The sequence below is a fragment of the Dipteris shenzhenensis genome, chromosome 8 (assembly GCF_047967505.1).
Source record: "Dipteris shenzhenensis isolate YYH24624 ecotype China chromosome 8, Dip_SZ_1.0, whole genome shotgun sequence".
NCBI lineage: Eukaryota > Viridiplantae > Streptophyta > Polypodiopsida > Gleicheniales > Dipteridaceae > Dipteris > Dipteris shenzhenensis.
Window position 1 is genome coordinate 44166463 of NC_141603.1, and position 20304 is coordinate 44186766.

The 20304-nt window shown below is 48.9% G+C and overlaps 1 protein-coding gene across 1 annotated transcript in view; it reads right to left on the reverse strand.

Annotated features, from left to right (window-relative positions):
* Window positions 1-20304, reverse strand: part of LOC147899557 (uncharacterized) — a 406773-nt gene that overhangs the window by 290050 nt on the left and 96419 nt on the right. The window lies entirely within an intron of this gene.

Genomic DNA, 20304 nt, shown 5'->3' on the forward strand with positions numbered 1-20304 from the left:
TGGGACACTCCTCTCTCTCTCTGTGGATGTACATATGAGATGGTTTGTAGACGCCGCAGGATCTTGTTACATAGGGGACGTACTCGCCGCTTCATCTCCAGACGATCCAGGATGATGGCAGCTTTTCGGAGGAGACTTACTCATGGAGATCTCGCCCCACCAGCCGCTCACCTCACCTTTGCTCAGATTTGTACTCTCATAGCAGGAGGCAGAGTCGATGGACATGATTTCCAGTATTATTTTGGTTCTCAGACTCCGTGAAACCTGGACTTGTATCTTTGCATTGGCATATTGTACTCATCCCCCCATTTTGCACCCAGGGGCGGTTTCCTTGCATCTAGTTTACTTTGTATTTAGGCTCAGATTTGACATTATGTACTTTCACTTGCATTGTATTGCGTAGCACTTAGATGATATTCGACGATGCCTCTTCTTTGTGGCACGTTGATTTTGTGCTATCTTGTATGCAGAGTTCTTGATGTCCCATGGGCCCATTTTGGCCTTTAGTGGACAATAATACACTTTCTTTCTTTCTTTCTTTCTCTCTCTCTCTCTCTCCCCCCATTTTGCACCCAGGGGCGGTTTCCTTGCATCTAGTTTACTTTGTATTTAGGCTCAGATTTGACATTATGTACTTTCACTTGCATTGTATTGCGTAGCACTTAGATGATATTCGACGATGCCTCTTCTTTGTGGCACGTTGATTTTGTGCTATCTTGTATGCAGAGTTCTTGATGTCCCATGGGCCCATTTTGGCCTTTAGTGGACAATAATACACTTTCTTTCTTTCTTTCTTTCTCTCTCTCTCTCTCTCTCTCTCTTTGTTATTGATCCACCTCGCTCAATCTCAAGCCACTTGCCTCCATGCAAGGCACTCCCTAATGCTTATTAGGCCACTTTCAGGCAGCTCCGGTACTCTGCTTCTCCCATAACTCTACAAAACCCTCTTGAAGAACGATTCACTTTTAAAAGGACTATTCTTGAATTTGGACAAGAAGGAAAGTATACTTCGGTGCCAAGCCCGCTGTAACTCTTTAGTGATTTATTAATATTGGATGCCCTGTGTTCTTGGACTGCGGCTCAAATCCCTGATATTGCTCTATATGCAACTCTTGTAGTCATCTTGGAGGTCACCATTCCGAAAAGGCTGGTATTTTTGCCAACCAAATCACGTGTATTATTTTGAATTATCGAGCTACACTTATTTTATATTGCTTATTGCCATTCAATATTATGCTTGCAAGTTTTAAGTTTTGACATTTTGCATGAATGCACCATTGTCCTTTGGGGGCTGCTGCTATTGTGAGTATAATTGGAACTATTACAGCTCCTCTTGAAACTTCTTTAGTATCTCGTCCTTGAGCATGCATCTTTCCATGTCCGTGAGTTTCTCCCAACCTTATGATAAGGTTTCTAAAAATGAAACACTGAAAAGACTAAAAAAGGGTGCTAAATACAAAGGGATTCTCTCCATCGTGTTTTCTTTGTAAATACCATGATGCGATAGCTTACGTGGCTAGATCTTGCATTCCAAGGTGTGCACTTCTTTTGAAACTGCTTGTTGGATGATAGGCTGTGCATGAAGCCCAAAGTGCCCCTCTTTAATTTTCATGGTGGTGGCAATTGCAAGATGGATCATCAAGGATGATATATCTCATGTGATATCACGTATGTCATAGATCAAGCCATGGCATAGTAAAGGATTAGCATCACCAGGCCCTTAATAAGTAAAATTTGAACAAGTATGAAAAGGGAGAGAAGAAGAGTGCAGATGAAGAAAGAGGTAACAGCTAGAGAGCACACCACAAAGGACTAATTGTATACTATATTATTTGGAAAGAATGAATATATACATACCCTTTAGGGTTAGGATTAGGGTTTCCAACCGCCTTTTAGCACTATTTGTGTTAGTGTTGGGCACGATATGAATACATGATGTTGAGATGAATCCTCAACACCTTCTCTCAACATCAACATGATGAAGTAGTCCTTCCCTAAAGATGATGAATATGGGGAATGGAAGAAGGACTAAACAATTACATGCCATCACATCCCTTTAATGGGAATGTCCTTCCTTTGAGTCAAACCAAGAGCTTGTCATTGTTTCTTGGAAAGCCTTTTATCAAGCGCTTTGGTAAAGATATCTAAACATTCTCTTTGCTATCACAATGTTGCAATGTGATGTCACCGAGTAACACTCTTTCTCTTGTGAGCGTGAGTGGCTGTACTTTGAAGAAAGCAACAGTCTCCTGGCACAAAATATACCAAAGATACCAAAACATAAGATATAAGAATCCATAATTTATCCAGTGCTCTCTCTCTCTCTCTCTCTCTCTCTCTCTCTCTTCTCTTCCCCTCCCTGCTCCCCCTCGCAGCCCCTCACCCCCCCCTCGCAGCCCCTCACCCCCCCTCCCCTCCCTGTCTGCTCACCCCTCCCCCTCCTCGCAGCCCCTCACCCCCCCTCGCAGCTCCCCTCTCCCCCCCTCGCAGCTCCCCTCTCCCCCTCGCAGCCCCTCACCCCCCCCTCGCAGCTCACCCCTCCCCCCCCTCGCAGCCCCTCACCCCCCCCTCGCAGCCCCCCTCTCCCCCTCGCAGCTCCCCTCTCCCCCCCCTCGCAGCTCCCCTCTCCCCCTCGCAGCCCCTCACCCCCCCCTCGCAGCTCCCCTCACCCCCCCTCGCAGCTCCCCTCTCCCCCTCGCAGCCCCCCTCTCCCCCTCGCAGCCCCCCTCACCCCCCCCTCGCAGCTCCCCTCTCCCCCTCGCAGCCCCCCTCTCCCTCTCGCAGCCCCTCGCAGCCCCTCGCAGCTCACCCCTCCCCCCCCTCGCAGCCCCTCACCCCCCCCTCGCAGCTCCCCTCTCCCCCTCGCAGCTCACCCCTCCCCCCCCCGCAGCCCCCCTAGCAGCTCACCCCTCCCCCCCTCGCAGCCCCTCACCCCCCCCTCGCAGCTCACCCCTCCCCCCTCGCAGCCCCTCGCACCCTCGCAGCCCCCCCTCGTAGCCCCTCCCCCCCCTCGCAGCTCCCCCCCCTCGCAGCTCCTCGCCCCCCCCTCACAGCTCCTCCCCCCCCCCCTCACAGCTCCTCCCCCTCGCAGCGGCTCACCCCGCTCAGACCCTCCCCCTCGCAGCTCAGCCGCTCAGGCCCCCCACCCCGCTCACCCGCTCATCGCGCATTGGCAGCGCTCGCCATCTCCTGCTTCTCAATGCCGCCGGTTTCCCGTTTCCCGTAATTAAACATGGCCGACATCGTCGAGCATATTACAGAAGGAGCAACAGCAGCAACATCAATGGCCTCCACGACCGACATGCTGCACTATAGTAGAAGAGGACTTGCATCCTCTTCAAAGGACAGAGCAGTACCCGCACTTGCCGCACTCCCAGTCGCAGGTACACCGGTTTCAGCTCCACTATCTCATCTTTCGCCCAGCGCAGTGCCCGCACTTGCCGCACTCCCAGTCACAGGTACACCGGTTTCAGCCCCATTATCTCATCTTCCACCCATAGCCACCTTGTACCCGCAGTTTTTTTCACCCCTCCCCTCTCAGGTCCCTTCTTCTCCTACCCCTTCTCCAACTTTAGCCTTCCCCTCCTCTCCATCCTCGGTACCCGCTTTCTCTCCCCCTCTCCAGCCTTCTCCCTCATCCCCGCTACCCACCTTACCGGTTTCCCCCCTTTCCCCCCTTTCTCCCTCTCTTTCTCCTTCCATGCCTTGCACTGTTTGTCCTTGCCAACACATCCTACCAGAGCTTCAGCACTTTCAGACCCACCTCCGAGATGCCCTTCAGATGCTTCACAGGAAGGACGAGACCATTGCTCTACTTACAGCTCAGGTTGCATCTCTTACTGATCGAGTGACACAGCAGGACCGGGAGATCTTGTCTATTAAAACAGATCTTCAGGTCTTACAGGCGACTCATAGGACTCTTGCTGGAGAGATTCATGGACACACAGAGCGAGTGCAACAGATCGAGACTCGCGTTCAGCACATAGACACATCTCCCACTACAGCAGTAGCAGCGGTTGAGGAGCGTTTGACCTCCCTTCAGACAGAGGTCCAGAGAGCCACAGAGTGGGTGGATGTCATCCGCCGTCAGCCATCACAGCCTCAGAGATCGACTGTATCAGCTACATTGGCCGAGTCACAGCAGAGGGCCACAAAGGCCCTCAACATTCGCATTCGTGGTATCTTGCCCTCGGAGACAGAGTCCACGATGACACAGGCTGTGACCTTTGTCTCTCAGACATTGGGAGTACAGGATCATGGCATAGTAGGAGCATATAGAGTCGGGAGAGATCGTACTAGAGAGCAGCCCCTCATTATCAGATTCAGAGATGCCCAGCACGTCTAGCTGCCCTCAGGAGGAGAGGGACACTCAGAGACCACCCATAGATTTCCATGGACGAGGATCTGACTCAGATACAGGTTGAGGAGCGCAAGGCGCTCATGCCTCAGAGAGACGCAGCCCGAGCTCAGGGCAAGTGGGCAGTGATCAGGGATGGCAGACTCATCACAGGCACCTTGAGGCGCGCTCCCACAGTGCCTAGGGATGACAGACCAACAGATATGGCCCCACCTCCACCTCCTGCTCCGACCGCCTGACGAGACAGGGCTCATGGGACACACCACCTGTCAGATAGTCTACGCATCGCTGTATGGAACTGCAATGGTTCTTTTACAACACAGCCAGGCAATCTACGGGGGGCTTTCTTTGGGAGAGATATCATCTTTTTCACAGAGACACACGAGAGTCCAGAGAGACCTTTGCCACGAGTGACAGGATATACATGGAGATCTGCCTTCAGACAGCACACTCGAACATTTGGAGTGAGAGGATCTGGAGGAGTGGCCATTTTGTACAGAGAGCATCTCGATCGGATCATCACAGTGGAGAGAGCGGATTCACATGCCCGATTCTTGTGGGTACGCATCCACCGCAGAGCCTCTCAGCGAGATCTCTTTATTGCAGTTTGCTACTTTCCCCCGGCGCAGTCGTTTTACTCTTCCACTGGACCAGGCCAGTCCATATTTGAGGATCTCTCAGCGGACATTGCAGATTTTTCACATCGCGGAGAAGTCATCCTCTTAGGAGACTTCAACGCGAGGACCTCAAACAGACAGGCCCTCACTTATGACTTCATGGAGGATCCGGTCATACTTCCGGCATCTCACAATGATAGCCTCTGTCGGACTTCATCAGACTGCACAGTACAGCCCACAGATCAGGGACGTCAGTTACTGGAGCTCCTCACCTCGCACAGTATGGTCATTTATAACGGCTTGTCCAGGTGGCCACAGTCTTCCATGCCTACATTCTCTTCTGCTTCTGGGCGTGGCACTAGCGTGATCGACTACATCATAGGTCCCCCGACTCTAGTCCCTTCCATCCATAGCCTTACTGTTAGCCCCTTCATGCCCTCTGCCGACCATGCACTCATCCACTTTACTTTGACTCATGTCTCCCATGACCCACCCCCCCCTCGTCATCACGACCGCCAATCCTATTATGAGGTTCATTTCGACCACCAGTTCGATGATGTATATAGCCAGAACCTCAGCCGCCTACTCCGTCCTCATCTATTAGATGCTCTACCATCCACGCAGGACAGGTGGGAACTTCTACATTCTTCACTTGTTTCTGCCGCCCACATGTCCTTCCCTGCCACGTGTCATTCGTCTAGTCCCCCACCGGTTGGTCTTGTTCCTTGCAACGGTTGGTATGACGAGGAGTGTAAGGAACTCTGCAGGAAACTTCACCTTGAGACCAAGGAGAAGTCTCCCCTCCTTACCGAAACCAAGAGAGACTACAAGTGGTTGGTTAGGCGCAAGAAACGCCAATTTCTAGCCCAGAATGAGGAGGAGCTGAGAAGCTTGCTTTTCAGCTTTGACTCCAAGGAATTCTGGAGAAAATTCCTCCGCTCGAAGTCTCAGAGCCCCCTTACAGATCCACGAGTCTGGTCTGCATATACTTCAGCTCTATACGATGTTCCAGATCAGCCAGCCATCGATTTATCCCATTCCCCTAGACCAGCTTCATCTATTCTTTTCACACCAGAGAGTGTCCGTGCAGCAGTCCACCGATTGAAGAACGGGAGAGCTAAGGATCATGATGGATTGCAAGCGGAGTATGTAATCCATGGGATTGATGCCTTAGATTTTGTTCTTTCCCGTCTCTTCAATGAGTCTGTTTGTACAGGCCTACCACAGTCCTGGTTAGGCAATACCATAGTACCTATCCACAAGTCGGGGGACCCTATGGAGCTGTCGAATTACAGGACCATCATGATCGGCCACGTTATGGCCAAGATCTTTGCATCAGTTTTGGAAAGCCGTATAAATGACCATGCCGAGACGACAGGACTCAGAGCCAGAGGGCAGGCTGGATTTCGTAGGGATCATTCGACACTTGACCACATCCTCACACTTAGGGCACTGGTGGAGGAGGCGAAGTCACGAAGGCAACGGCTTTATTGTTGCTTCGTGGACTTCAGGAAGGCATTTGACACAGTTCCGCGATTGAGATTGTTTCAGAGGATTCGCCAGATGGGCTTTACTGGAGAGATACAGTGGGCTATCATGGCTTTGTATGAGAGGGTCACTGGTCGGGCTCGGACACGTGAGGGGCTCTCAGAGGAGGTATGCAGCACGATTGGGGTGAAGCAGGGCTGCCCGCTCTCTCCCACTCTCTTTGGATTATATATTGATGAGCTAGAGATGTTTGTACAGATGACAGGTGGTGTGGGCTCTACTCTCTCAGGATCCTCCATTCCTATCCTCCTGTATGCGGACGATGTGGTTCTCAATTCCTCTACTGCTCAGGGCCTCCAGGCACATATTGAGGCACTCCACAGGTTTTGCCAGGACAGGGGGTTGACCGTAAACCTTGGCAAGACCAAGGTTATGGTTTTCAACACCTCTGATCGTATTTACAGCACGGATGAGTTTTACTTCACTTATGACGGACAGCCCATTGAGCTTGTTAGAGAGTACACTTATTTGGGGGCAGTTTTCAAGGGACCGGTCTTCACCATGACATATGCAGCACGAGATAGGATTAGTAAAGGGTATGCTTCGTTGGCTCATCTTGAGCGTCAGTGTTTTCAGTCCCACTTTCAGCATCCCGATACGAAATCCTTGCTTTTTGATACATTGGTGAGACCAGCTGCGATGTATGCAGCTCCTTTCTGGGCAGGAGACCTCGGCGCTGCAGATTGGAGACGAGTAGAGAGGTTACAGATCATCATGTTCTCTCGGCTCATTAGGGCCAAGGCTACAGTTCCGCACGAGATCATGCTAGCAGAGTTTGGAGCTACTCCCCTTGCATTGGATGCAGCGTTTCAGTCGGTCATGTATCTGCACAGGGTCAGGGAGTTTGGAGACTCAGCAGCAGGCAGAGCTCGGTTGCCATGGTTAGCACTTGCATCTTCTATGGAGTTGGCACGATCAGGGACCCGATACTGTTGGTACTTCAGACTCACTAGATGGCTCACATCCCTTGGACTAGACATGGATAGACTGCCTCCGTTCCGATACAGCATAGATGCCCCTCATCTCGAGTTGACTCGCCACGAGCTTAGCCAGGTCACGAGAGCAGACTTGCTGCAGCTTCATACGTATCGCACTTGGATTTATCCCACGCAGCTTCCGGTGAAGATGGCCACATATCGTGACCACTTCCTTCGGATCTCAGAGGATGGATTTGTCATCCCACCAGGCTATACAGGTACCCACATGTCCCACTCACTGAGGATTGCCCTCGGCCAGCTTAGAGTCTCTTCGCATCAGCTCGAGATAGAGGCTGGTAGGATGCGACGCATGGAGGATGGACGGCGACCAGGCCGAGAGACCAGGATCTGCCCTTGTTGCACCATGGGAGAGGTGGAGTCAGAGGAGCACTTCATTTGCAGATGCCCGCTATATTATGAGATCAGAGGTAGATTCCACTGTCTCTTCACGGATGGCTTTGGACCTCTCTCACGAGTGATGGACTACGAGGATCAGCAATGCCTAGCCCTTTATGTCAGGGAGGCCACTATGCTTCGGCGAGACTACCTCAGAGAGCACAGACCGGAGCGTGATAGAGCCCAGCCTCATAGAGCTCAGGCACACGCCATACCAGAGGACAGAGACCAGGAGGAGCACGAGGACGGCAGAGCCCACACAGGACACATGCCTCCACCATGTGGATGTACATATGAGATGGTTTGTAGACGCCGCAGGATCTTGTTACATAGGGGACGTACTCGCCGCTTCATCTCCAGACGATCCAGGATGATGGCAGCATTTCGGAGGAGACTCACTTAGGGAGATCTCGCCCCACCAGCCGCTCACCTCACCTTTGCCCAGATTTGTACTCTCATAGCAGGAGGCAGAGTCGATGGACAGGATTTCCAGTATTATTTTGGTTCTCAGACTCCGTGACACCTGGACTTGTATCTTTGCATTGGCATATTGTGCTCATCCCCCCCATTTCCGGGGGCGGTTTCCTTGCATCTAGTTTACTCTGTATTTAGGCTCAAATTTGACATTATGTACTTTCACTTGCATTATATTGCGTAGCACTTAGATGATATTCGACGATGCCTCTTCTTTGGGGCACGTTGATTTTGTGCTATCTTGTATGCAGAGTTCTTGATGTCCCATGGGCCCATTTTGGCCTCTAGTGGACAATAATACACTTTCTTTCTTTCTTTCTTTCTTTCTTTCTCGTCGGCCGATGCTCTCCGCTCACGCTGGTCATCAGGTGGAGCTGTCGTTCACGCTACTCGTCGCACACCTTGCTCGTCGCTGCTCACCCTGCTCGTCGCCTATCGCCCATCACCGCCAACTTTGCGTGATTTTATCTTTCTTCCATTGCTACCCATCGCAAGCATTCTTCTCTCTCTCTCTCTCTCTCTCTCTCTCTCTCTCTCTCTCTCTCTCTCTCTCCGTTGCCGTCCGTCAGCCCTCTCGTCCGCTCGTCAGCCCAACTATCGTTCGTCAACCAGCCCACCCCATCGTTCGTCTCTCTCTCTCTCTCTTGTCAGGATCATCATCAGGATTCTTCTTTATGCGGATGACGTAGCACTCTTGTCGTTCACACCCGAGGGGCTCCAGCGACACCTGGATGCATTGCAGGCTTTTTGTTTATCCCATGATTTGGAGGTCAACCTTGGCAAGACTAAGGTCATGATCTTTAACACCTCTTGAGCAAACATGCAACGGAAGCAGTTTACTTTTACTTTCGGTGGGTCACCAGTTGAGATCGTATCCTCATACACTTACTTAGGGGTCATCTTCTCCAGCCCGATCTTCACGATGAGACCAACGATGCAGGCCAGACTGAGCAAGGGATACGCCTCACTGGCTCGGTAGAGAGACAATGCTTCCACTCCCACTTCCAGGACCCTCGGACCAAGGCTCTTCTCTTCGACTCCTTGATCCGACCAGCCAGTATGTATGGCAGCCCTTGTTGGGGGCCTAACATGTCAGAGATAGAGTGGACACGGGTGGAGCACCTGCAGATCCTCATGCTCTCGCGGATGATCCGGGAAAAACCGTCTGTACCACATCACATTATTCAAGCCGAGTTTGGTGCTTCTCCACTCCAGCTAGATGCAACCTTTCATACCATTATATATCTACACCGGGTTAGATCATATGGGGACTGCACATCAGGGAGACAGAGGTTGCCATGGTTGGCTCTCGATTCCTCCATGAGGTTGGCAGCAGAGGGAGACGAGCGATGCTGGTATGCACGGACTCACAGATGGTTTGTGAGACCAGGGTTCCACATCGATAGGATACCTCCTTTTCAGTACAGTTTAGATGCCCCTCTGGTACTCCCACTCACCATCCCGATCGGGCCACACACCAACCAGGTCATTCGTGAGGATCTCCTGTAGCTACACACCTTTAGGACCTGGTTGGAGCCGAGGGAGCTTCCAGTGAAGCTGAGTTTCTATAGAGATTACTGTCTTCGTATTTCGGAGGAGGGATTCATCACACCACCGGGGTACACTGAGCTTCATATGCCTCACTCACTACGGATCTCCATCGGACAGTTTCGTGTATCATCACACCGCCTCCGCATAGAGAGCGGCAGAGCAGAGGGGATTCCTAGGGAGCATCGCTTATGCATATTGTGCGACTATCAGGAATTCGAGTCGGAGAGCATTTTATTTTCAGGTGCCCAGTGTACTATGAGATTCGAGGTCGCTACCACTGCCTCTTCAGAGATAGCTCCGGGCTCCTTTCCAGATTCCTTGCCTACCCAGATCAGAGATGCCTCGCGGCCTTCATTCACGAGGGGGTCCGACACAGAGAGTACTTACTCGTGTGACGGGGCTTGGCCACATCATCAGACACCTCTCAGAGCAAGATCACAGAGTTCTTCTCATCAAATGACATTGATCATCCAGTCTCTAGCCACATACGTGACACAGACCCCGACCCGACGATCGCAGCATGACACACGAGACATCGAGGGGACACACAAATCACCCTGGGGGACCTCCCGTCATTGCTTAGACCCGGGATACCTCCCACGGGAGTCACGGTGGCTCTGGTCTTGCATCAAGCCTCGTCCAGGAGACCGAGACGTACAGCACCCCTTGACGGGCACCAACGTCCCATCACCGGCTATGCACCAGCTAGGGCGACATGGCATACGGAGGATTCCGCTCTGCTTCAGTCCTTTTCTTTTCATTGTTACATCCAGATGTATTTGATTTGTTTATGTATGATCAGACTCAGGATTCAGCATGGGTGATGATGCTCGTTTTAGTAGCTCCACCCTTACTGTGATTTGTATCAGGTTTTCTTTCAGTCTCATAGACCCATTGGTCTTCCGAAGACTCTAATAAAATTTCTTTCTTTCTTTTCTCTCTCTCTCTCCCCATTCGTCAGCCCTCTCTGTCTGTTGCCTCCATCAACCCTCTCCGTTCGTCAGCCCATGTACCCAACAAGCTGAGTCTTTGCACCCCCTCCATCGCTTGCCATGTTAGCAAGCATTAGGTCACCTACCACACCAGCATGTGGCACACCTTTTTAAAAAAACGAAAAAAAATTATTGTTCTTCCTCACTGTTCTGCTCGTCCACCCACAATTTCGCCCACTCAGCTCTCACGCCTCATCACCATTGCTCAGCCCCAACTCCCCTCTCCTGCATTGCCATGGCTATTGAAGGACAGCCCAAAACACCTCTTCTGATCACCTGAATGATGTAGGCTATAATCCATAACCTAGATTAGGGCTCACAGGCCCACACCCAGGTCGCACATTCTACAACAAAGACCAAAGAAGAGAGAAATATGGGGAAAGATGGAACGGGGGAAGACCAAGACAAAGCTAAGAAGGAGGTGAAGGCCATGAAGCAAACGAGGATTGAGGACATGAACAACTGCTCAAACCATAGTGGGCTCCAAGTAGATAGCATTGCGGTCCACAAGGAGACCACATCCACCTCTACATCGACATCGGCGTCACCTTCAACCACGACCTCTCCTACAGTGTTGACACCGACCCCACCGTCGACATTGGTAGCCTCGACTACAGGGAAATCTATGGGATCACCATCAGCAACTACTAGATTTTTTAGATGACTCCGTTATGCTACCTGATATTGACTTGGATGAGGCAGGTATGACATGAGTGAAGGAACATGGTGAAAAGAGGGAAAGAGAGAGGGTAGGCTAGGGAGAGAGAAAGTGATACTCAAAAGGAGACATAATGAAAGGGAAATGAAATGACTAGAGCAATGAACAAAAATGAGAGTACTCACATGTAGACCAAAGAGCTTGTAGCTTGATACTTGATTGATTTGACACTAGACAAGTACAACTCTTATATAAGAGCACACACACACATATGAACACCTATGCATATGGGATAACTCCCAATATGACACGTGGCATCCATAGAACACACTAGACTAGAACTCACACTAGAAACACTCACTTTGACTTCATGTTCCAACATACCCCCCCATGAAGGCAAGGTGAGAGACTACTGGAATGGAACCAAGAACAGAACATGACAATGAGGGTCTAAGGTGAGGGACTATTGGAATGGAACCAAGAACAGAACATGATAATGACGGTCATCAAATTGTGCACCATATGTAACTCAGAGGCTAAAGTCTGAGCATGTTCAGAGGTTGATCCAAGCACTCTCATGGCTTGAGACTCAACATGCTCAGAGGCTCACGTTATAGCATGGCTACATGACCGGCTCATAGGTCTAGGAATACACCAACATCCTAGAACTCGGCCAGGCCTGATAACGAGACCTATCAAAGCCAATACATGGCTCCCACAATACATCCTCCTCTAAACCTATCAAAACCAATACATGGCTCCCACAGTACATCCCCCCTGTTGACTCCAGGGACTAACTAGAGACATGAAGTCACACACCAAAAATATAAAAAAAATACATCATTTTAGGAGGACTATTCAAGGCAGAGTACCTTTATTGACTATTCAAACATTCATTTTAGAGGGACTACTTAAGGCAGAACCTTTAACTCAAACATATAAAAAATATAAAAGATTTCATTCATTTTATGCATAGCAAGGGCAGAGAACCCACGAGCCCGAAGTAGCTACCGCACAAGAGTGTGCACATCCTGATGCAAAGAGGTATGTCGGTCAAGAACGAGGCGACAATGCCCGTGAATGATGTGTCGATGAAGGCCATAGGAGCAGCTACCAAGGAAGATCACGTCATGACTCTCAATGTGCCGATCAGAGAGTCACCGAATGTGCAGAAGAGGCTCAAAAAAATGAGCGAAAATGTACTGTAGGAGATGACGAGGTGTGAAAAGAGTATTCCCCGCTGTCGGAAGCCTCAAGTCAATGTACCTTGGTACAGTCGAAATGACTTGTGGGTAAGCTCGGGAAGCTCAAATCACTAGTGGAGGCCACAGGAGTGCAAATCTGAGCAAAAAATGCCAAAAAGTAGCCTAAAACTGCTCGGAATCGCCTTCTGACAAGTTGTACGGACTCCTAGCATTGTCACGCATCCGCTTGCAGAGGCACGGACGTTTGTACAGCTGTACAGACAAAAAAATTGAATTATTTTTCTCAAAATGGTGTGGGACAGGGTCATTTATGTTTGCGCAGTGCCAAAATGTCAAAAAACATCAAAATCAGACCTCAAAAGGTCAAAAAACAGCAGCTGGACTGCTCCAAAACAAGTTTTTGGGGACCAACTGATGAGGAATGTCCGCCAATGCTGAGGGAGAACCACGAACTGATGCGAGAGTGAGCTGAACTCACAAACGAGGACCAAGAGCAATCACTAGGACACCGGAGAACTTGATGGCGAGGAACCATGGCGAGGCTAACGGAAGGGAGGCTCTACCTTAGAGGAGAGGGGAGCTTCCATTTGCGGGCTTCTCTCATCCTCTAGATAGAGCAAGAAGAAGGGGAAAGTAGGAAGGAAGGCTCTAATACCACATGAAGGAACATGGTGGAAAGAGGGAGAGAGAGAGGCTAGGCTAGGGAGAGAGGAAGTGATACTCAAAAGGAGACATAATGAAATGGAAATGGAAATGAAATGACGAGCAATTAACAAAATGAGAGTACTCACATGTAGATCAAAGAGCTTGTAGCTTGATACTTGATTGATTTGACACTAGACAAGTACAACCCTTATATAAGAGTACACACACATATGAACACCTATGCATATGGGATAACTCCCAATATGACACGTGGCATCCATAGAACACACTAGACTAGAACTCACACTAGAAACACTCACTTTGAGTTCATGTTCCAACAACGAATATCAGCTGACAGACAGGGTCTAGTCACATCGTACAGAGACACACTTCTGGATATGGGTAGGGTGCATGATTTTGTCATTTATAATGATCTTCAGCTATGGCCCTCTTCTCAAGTGACTTCACTTGTTTCCCACACCGGGGGGGGGGTCTAGCGTAGTTGACTATATCATGGGATCCCCTACCTTCGCATCACACATCATTGACTTCTTTATCTCACCACTCCCTCTGGGGGCGGACCACACTTACCTCTTCTTCAACATCTCTACCCTCCATCTCACAGTGCCGTCTATCGCTCCGATCACTCACAGTACTTATCATGATATACATTTTGATCATGACCTAGCTCCAGCTTACTCTACACGGCTTTACACACTACTCACATACATCGATCCTATACCCCTCTTAGAGGAAAGCATTGCCTTGATTAACCTCTCACTCCACGAGGCTGCCTTACACGCTTTTCCCTACGCTACCTGCTACACTAGACCTCAGCCCCTTGGATCTGTGCCTTTCAATAGTTGGTATGATGAGGACTGTAAGGCCCTTTGCCAATAGCTCCGATTCGAAAACAACCTTAATCTTCCGAATAGTCCAGACATGATACGCGAGTACCGTCGTCTAGTACGTCGAAAGAAGTAGGCATTTATTCGCTGAAATGAAGAATTGTTACTGAATACGCTATTCAGTAACAACTCCAAGGATTTTTGGCTCAAGTTCCTTGACCAAAAATCACCCTCACCTCTCACCGATACTTGAATTTGGCACACATATGCACGCAGCCTTTATGATGTCCCACATCAGCCCAGCCCAGATCTCTCTCACTCACCCCGCCCCACCACTTGCACCGTGTTCACTAGAGGTGGCAAGGACACGGCATTGAAACTTCACAATGGTCGAGCGAAAGATCGCAAAGGGCTCTGCACTAAATTTGTTGCATATGGGATTGATATCCTAGCCCCAAGCTTCTCAATGATGCAGTTTGCATTGGCTTCCCACGTGCATGGGCCCTTAACACTATCACTCCTATTCACAAGACAAGGAATCCCATGAGCCCAGGAAACTACAGGACCATTATGATTGGACATGTCATGTCCAAGATACATGTATCAATACTTGACACAGAGGTTAGCCAGTTCGCAGAGATGCAGGGACTCAGAGCAAAGGGGCGATTACAGATTTTCTTGCTCTCGGGGATGATCTGGGGCAAGCCATCAGTGCAGCACCATATCATTTAGGCCGAGTTTGGAGCTACCCCCTTGGAGGTAGATGCCGCCTTCTAGACTATCACCTATCTCCATCGAGTCAAACAGTATGGATAATGCACATTGAAACAACGTAGGTTACCATGGCTGGCTTTGGCATCATCCATGAGTCTCGCAAATGGAGGAGACGAGGAGGGGTTGGTATGCATAGACACGTAGATGGTTCGTGAGATTGGGACTCCACATTGACAGGTTGCCTCCTTTCTAGTACAATTTAAATGCATCTATCCCACTTGGATACAGAAGGAACATGGTGGAAAGAGGGAGAGAGAGAGAGGGTAGGCTAGGGAGAGAGGAAGTGATACTCAAAAGAAGACAGGATGAAATGGAAATGAAATGACTAGAGCAATTGATACTTGATTGATTTGTGAATAGGAGTGAAATGAAATGACTACAAGCTATCAAGCAAGGCTCCTGCAAAAGCATGGCATAAAGCAGCAATATTCATGCAGTCATACCCCACAGCAAAATGGACTTACAGAAATGAAAAACATGCATATTGGAGAGGTATCTCGTGCCATGCTCAACGAAAAAGACCTGCCATATTATTATTGGGCTGAAGCAGTTGCTATAGTAGTCTACATAATGAACAGGACTCCCACTGTAGCAATACATGGCATGATGCCAGAGGAGAGGTATACTGGTAGGAAACCAAATATTTCTCATTTGAAAGTTTTTGGTTGCATTGCCTATGTTCATGTGCCAGATGAGTTGAGATCCAAGTTGGATCCAAAAGCTGAGAAGTGCATCTTTGTTGGTTATTCTCTACAGTAGAAAGGGTATAGATGCTATAACCCTTCTACTCGTAAGTTTAAAGTAAGCAGAGATGTTTTTGATGAGATGAGCAATTGGTATAAACCAGTAAATGTGATTGATGATGTAGATGCACAAAATGGTAATGCTGCATAGAATTCACAGCAGCAATCATAAAATGTTAGTGGACCTGTAGTGTCCTCTAGCAGTGGTTCACATACTTCGCCATGGACAGGCAGATTGAGATCAAGAGGATCTTCTCAAAGTAATGCAGATAGTGGTATGCAAGTATCACGAAAGGGAAAAGAGAAAGTAGATCATCCCATGGTTGATGTGAATGCAGGTCACTCTTATGTGGATGGTGAATCCAGTGGCTCCAAACAGAGCCTTGATGATGAGTTGGGTATTCCTTTTGTTGTTACACCTGGAGTAAGGAAGACAAGGGACGTTTTGAGAGCACCTGGTAGTGAGCCTATTTTGCGCAGGTCTACCAAATCTAGGTATCCTGTGGATAGGCTGAAATATGATGGATTTATAGCCATTCACTATGCCTATATGGTCAAAGTGATACATGAACCAGAACCCACTTCTTTTGAGCAAGCCATGGGAAAAGAAAAATGGGAGAAAGCCATGGATGAAGAAATGGATGCTTTGGAAGCAAATGCTACATGGAAATTGGCACCTTTGCCTAAAGACAAGAATGCAATTGGCTGCAAGTGGGTTTATAAGGTGAAGCAAAGAGCTTGTAGCTTGATACTTGATTGATTTGACACTAGACAAGTACAGCTCTTATCTAAGAGCACTCACACACATATGAACACCTATGCATATGGGATAGCTCCCAATATGACACGTGGCATCTATAGGACTCCCTAGACTATAAAACACCCCCTAGACACCTAGTACACCCATTTTTTACTCTGGCTTCATATTCCAACATCCCCCCATGAAGACAAGGTGAGAGACTACTAGAATGGAACCAAGAACAAAACATGACAATGACGGTCTAAGGTGAGGGACTGTTGGAATGGAACCAAGAATAGAACATGACAATGATGGTCATCAAACTGTGCACCCTATGTAACTCAGAGGCTAAAGTATGAGCGTGTTTAGAGGTTGATCCAAGCACTCTCATGGCTTGAGACTCAACACGCTCAGAGGCTCACGTTATAGCATGGCTACATGACCAGCTCATAGGTCTAGGAATACACTAACATCCTGGAACTCGGCCAGGCCTGATAACGAGACCTATCAAAGCCAATACATGGCTCCCACAATACATCCCCTCTTGGATCCATAGGCTAATGAGAGACATGGAGCTACACACCAAAACAAAATCAGAAAATACATCTTTTTAGGAGGACTATCCAAGGCAGAGAACCTTTGACTCAACATACATGATTTATTTGCATTCATTTTGGGGGACAACCTAGGCAAAGTATCCTTTAACTCAAACATATAAAAAATATAAAAGATTTCATTCATTTTATGCATAGCAAGGGCAGAGAACCCATGAGCCCGAAGTAGCTACCGCACAAGAGTGTGCACATCCTGATGCAAAGAGGTATGCCGGTCAAGAACCAGGCGAGAATGCACTCGAATAATGTGTCGATGAAGGCCATAGGAGCAGCTACCAAGGGAGATCACGTCATGACTCTCAATGTGTCGATCGGAGAGTCACCGAATGCGCAGAAGAGGCTCAAAAAAATGAGCGAAAGTGCTCAAGGGAGCTCAAATCATTGGTGGAAGTCACGGGAGTCCAAATCTGCACAAAAAATGCCAAAAAATAGCCTAAAACTGCTCAGGATCGCCTTCTAACAAGTTGTACGGACTCCTGGCACTGTCGCGCATCTGCCTGCAGAGGTCCATACGGACATACGAATAAAAACTCAAATTATGTTTTTTCTCAAAATGGTGCAGGACAGGGTCGTTTATGTTTGGGCAGTGCCAAAATGTCAAAAAACGTGAAAATCGGACCTTAAAAGGTCAAAAAACAGCTTCCGGACTGCTTCAAATCAAGTTTTTGACGACCAACTGACGAGGAATGTCCGCCAATGCTGAGGGAGAACCACGAACTGATGCGGGGGTGAGCTAGCTAAGGGAAGGGAGGCTCTACCTTAGAGGAGAGGGGAGCTTCCATTTGCGGGCTTCTCTCATCCTCTAGATAGAGCAAGAAGAAGGGGAAGGTAGGAAGGGAGGCTTTGATACCACATGAAGGAACATGGTGGAAAGAGGGAGAGAGAGAGGGCAGGGCTAGGGAGAGAGGAAATGATACTCAAAAGGAGACATAACGAAATGGAAATGAAATGACTAGAGCAATTAACAAAAATGAGAGTACTCACATGTAGACCAAAGAGCTTGTAGCTTGATACTTGATTGATTGACACTCTTATATAAGAGCACACACACACATATGAATATGGGATAACTCCCAATATGACACGTGGCATCCATAGGACTCACTAGACTATAAAACACCCCCTAGACACCTAGTACACTCATTTTTAACTCACTTTGGCTTCATATTCCAACAGATACCACGAGGTGAATTGGGTCATTTGAGAGGACCTCCTACAGCTACACACTTTCAGGACATGGTTGAGCTGAGGGAGCTTCCACTAAAGCTCAGCATCTACAGGTATCACTGCGTCCACTTCTCGAAGGAGGGTTTCATTATTCCCCCCGAGTACACGCGGATCCATCTACCACACTCACTGAGGATCGCCACCATTGGGCAGTTTCGAGTGTCATCGCATCGACTCTGTATGGAGAGTGGACGAGTTGAGGGGATTCCTAGGGAGGGCCACATATGCACGTTGTGTGGACACAACAATGGGGGGTCCAGGGGTTGTGTAGTCCCTCCCACCAGGAGTCCGGGATCGCGTCATCAATCTCGTGCATCCTGATACCTGCTCCTCGGAGGTGGGAGAGGGCTTGCTTGTGGGTCTCTGTCTCTCTTGCAAGTCGCCTCATTGTTCCAAAGGATTTGGCCGGTCTCCTATCCCACTGCGCCCATTCGATATGAGTCCGTTGCCTAGCGTGCACCCCTCTAGGTCTCTGACATCTGGGTGCTAGATAAGAGGTAGCCTCTCAAACTCCTCTTTGCAAGATGGCCTAGCCCGTATGAGTCCTCCTGCCAATCTCTGCTATAATCTATAAAGACTCCGCATCAATGGAGAGCCCCTCCTTGTCAATGGAGCCTCGGAGAAGATCCACTAGTAGGACTGTTGCAACTATCCCCCAGTGCGAGGCATGTTTCCAAGAAGCCCCCGCTGGAGTAGGAGCCTCCAGCGTTCCGCACCCGGTTGCTCTTCATCTCTGGGTCAATAATACCAAGTCTCCCCTGCGTCTGTGGTAAAATCACTGTTTGCCAGGCCACCCTAGCTCTCGTGTTGTGCATGCCATCCGAACCCGATCAAAGGAAGTTCTGTACTAAGCTCTATAGCTGCCCCATGGAGCCCCAATGAAAACACCAACACGAGGCAATGTACAAGATTGTGGCTAGGAGTACCTAGTTCACCACTTGTGCACGTCCCACAAGTGAGTTTGGCAGAGTTCCAGTATAAAAGCTTCCGCCTAACACTCTCTAGGACCGGGCTGAACTACTGCTCTGATGAAATGTCAATGCCTACCTAGCAGCCCAGGTAACACGCCATCTCTCCTCTCGGGATCCAATGAAAGCCAACATCAGCTCCCCAATCTCGAACCTCCTGGGTGTCCTCCAAGCGTGTGCAGAAACCAACGAATTTGGTCCAATTTATGCGAGCTCCAAAAGCCTCACAATTAATGGCTGAGGCACCTCTGACCCTCAATTAACATCCACAGAGTACAGTCGCCAAATGCAGGGTAATCAATGATGATTAGAGGTAATTAGGCTTCATGATTTACTTCAACGGTTACAGCCATGGAAGGAGTAGAGTACAATAACAGGGAGTTTGAGCCCCAAATACCCCAAGGCCAAAGATTGCAAGCAACGTTTACAGATTGCATGTTCCAGCTTACAGATTGCATGTTCCAGCTCACAGGTTGTAGGTTCCAACTGCAAGCTGCGGTTAAGTGTCTCGCGGGAGTTAAGCTTCGCCACTCCAAGTTTTGAGCCTCGTGCATGGGGTTTAAACCACAAATGGCTTAAGGCTTGGAGGCGCTCAGGGAGTTTGAGCCCAAAATAGCTTAAGGCTTGGAGGAGTGAGGCTAACACAAGCACTATTTGGGAGCCGGTTAAGAACACCTCCTAATGCCAGGCTTGTCCCAAGCACTCGTATATGGTTAACACAAGTGCTATTTCCACTAGTAGGGAGAGATGGAAAGAATAGCAATATGCCTTGGCACCTTATGGGCCCAAGAGCCTTTTTATTGTAAAGATAGGGAGAGTGCTAAAAGGAAAAGGGTTGGCCCTCCCTTCAAAAGGTGACATGTATAAAAGGCCAAAGGGTTGACTTCGATCTTCATTGTTGTTTGCACAAGTTTGAATACAAGCTCCCTCTTCTCTTAGAGTGTTTTGGGTGTTCCCTTGTTTCCACTATA